A 2,556-nucleotide genomic window follows, 5' to 3' on the forward strand; every position below is an offset into this window, starting at 1 on the left:
GGGCGCCTGTAGTCCCAGCTACTCGGGAGGCTGAGGCAGGAGAATGGCATGAACCCGGGAGACGGAGCTTGCAGTGAGCTGAGATCCGGCCACTGTACTCCAGCCCAGGCGACAGAGCGAGACTCCATCTCAAAAACAAAACAAAACAAAAAAGCACTGGGTGGCTGGGGGCGGTGGCTCACGCCTGTAATCCCAGCACTTTGGGAGGCCAAGGTGAGTGGATCATTTGAGCTCAGGAGTCGGAGGCCAGCCTGGGCAATGTGGCAAAGCCCCATTTCTATAAAAAATATAAAAATTAACCAAGCATGGTGGTGCACAACTGCGGTCCCGGCTGCTCCCGATGCTAAGCTGGGAGGATCACTTGAGCCCAGGAGGTCAAGGCTGCAGTGAGCTATAATTGTACCACCGTACTCCAGCCTGGGTGACAGAGTAAGATCCTGCCTCAAAAAAATAAAAATTAAAAAAAGGAAAAGAGGCTGGGCTTGGTGGCTCACACCTGTGATCCCAGCACTTTGGGAGGCCAACGCAAGCGGATCACCTGAGGTCAAGAGTTCGAGACCAGCCTGGGCAACATGATGAAACCCTGTCTCTACTAAAACTACAAAAGTTAGCCAGGTAAGCTACTTGGGAGGCTGAAGCAGAAGCATCGATTGAACACGGGAGGCAAAGGTTGCAGTGAGCCAAGATCATGCCACTGCACTCCAGCCTGGGCAACAAGAGCAAAACTCCATTTAGAAAAAAAAAGAAAGAAAAGAAAAGCTACGATGCTCTACACTCATCCTCAGAGGCAGAAGTGCAGAAATCGCCGGCTCACACTCCCAGGCAATGGCCACGTGCTGGGGCGCCTTCCATCCCATTCCCTTTCCAGCCTCCAGAAACTCCACGAGGTCCTGGACATAAGTCTCCATCACTTGTGAGTGCTGTGGCTGCAGTGTGGGCGGTGCTGAGTGGGCATCTCTCCCTGAGCTGCGCTGACACCTGCTGGAGGCTCTGAGGGCTTCAGTTCACGAAGGCCCACACGGCAGGAGCTGCTCCTTGTAGCGCATCCATCACCAGCTCCACACAGTCAAAGACCTTGTCCCAGGTGGGGCGCGGTGGCTCACACCTGTAATCCCAGCACTTTGGGAGGCCAAGGCGGGCAGATCACAAGGTCAGGAGATCAAGACCAGCCTGACCCACATGGTGAAACCCCATCTCTACTAAAAATACAGTTAACTGGGCGTGGTGGCACATACTTGCAATCCCAGCACTTTGAGAGGCCGAGGTAAGAGGATCGCTTGATCTCAGGAGTTCGAGACCAGCCTGGTCAACATGGTGAAATCCCGTCTCTAATAAAAATACAAAAATTGGTTGGGTGCGGTGGCTCATGCCTGTAATCTCAGCTACTGGGGAGGCTGAGGCAGGAGAATCCCTTGAACCCAGGAGGCAGAGGTTGCAGTGAGCCAAGATCGAGCCACTGCACTCCAGCCTGGGTGATAGAGCAAGACTCTGTCTCAAAAAAAAAAAAAAATCAATAAAATTAGACAATTTAGATGAAATGGACAAATTCCTAGAAGTTCCAAGAAAGACACAAATTACCAAAACTGACTCAGGGACTTTGCAAATGTAGGTAAGAGTGTGGACCCTGGATGGGAAGATAATCTGGTATTTTCCAGGTGGACACATTTATTCATTTATTTTATCTTTTTTGAGATGGAGTCTCACTCTATCGTCCAGGATGGAGTGCAGTCACACAGTCTTGGCTCACTGCAACCTTCACCTCCTGGGTTCAAGCAATTCTTCTGCCTCAGCCCCCTGAGTAGCTGGGACTACAGGTACTTGACACCACATCCAGCTGATGTTTGTATTTTTAGTAGAGACAGGGTTCCACCATGCTGGCCAGGCTGGTCTTGAACTCCTGACCTCAGGTGATCCACCCGCCTTGGCCTCCCAAAGTGCTGGGATTACAAGCGTGAGCCACTGCGCCTGGCCCAGGTGGACAGATCTAGTCACATGGGTCCTTAAAAGCGGAAAACTCTTCCTGGCTGTGGTTGGAAGGATGCAGTGTTGCTGACCTTGAAAAATGCAGAGAACGCCTGGGCACAGCGGCTCATGCCTGGAATCCCAGCACTTTGGGAGGCAGAGGTGGGTGGATCACTTGAGGTCAGGAGTGCAAGAGACCAGCCTGATCAACATGGTGAAACTTCATCTCTACTAAAAATACAAAAATTAGGTGGGCATGGTGGTGGGCACCTCTAATCCCAGCTACTCAGGAGGCTGAAGCAGGAGAATCACTTGAACCCAGGAGGCAGACATTGCAGTGAGCTGAGATCGCACCACTGAACTCCAGCCTGGGCAACAAGAGAGAGATTGTTTCAAAAAAAGAGAAAGAAGAAAAAGAAAATGCAGAGAAGGGCCGGGCACTGTGGCTTCTGCCTGGAATCCCAGCACTTTGGAAGGCTGAGGTGGGAGAATCACTTGAGCACAGGAGGTCGAGGCTGTAGTGAGCCACCATCATGCCATTGCATTCCAGCCTGGGTGACAGAGCAAGACTCTGTCTCAAAAAAAAAAAAAAAA

This window comes from Colobus angolensis, unplaced genomic scaffold (assembly GCF_000951035.1).
Source record: "Colobus angolensis palliatus isolate OR3802 unplaced genomic scaffold, Cang.pa_1.0 Scaffold44, whole genome shotgun sequence".
NCBI classification, from domain to species: Eukaryota; Metazoa; Chordata; class Mammalia; order Primates; family Cercopithecidae; genus Colobus; species Colobus angolensis.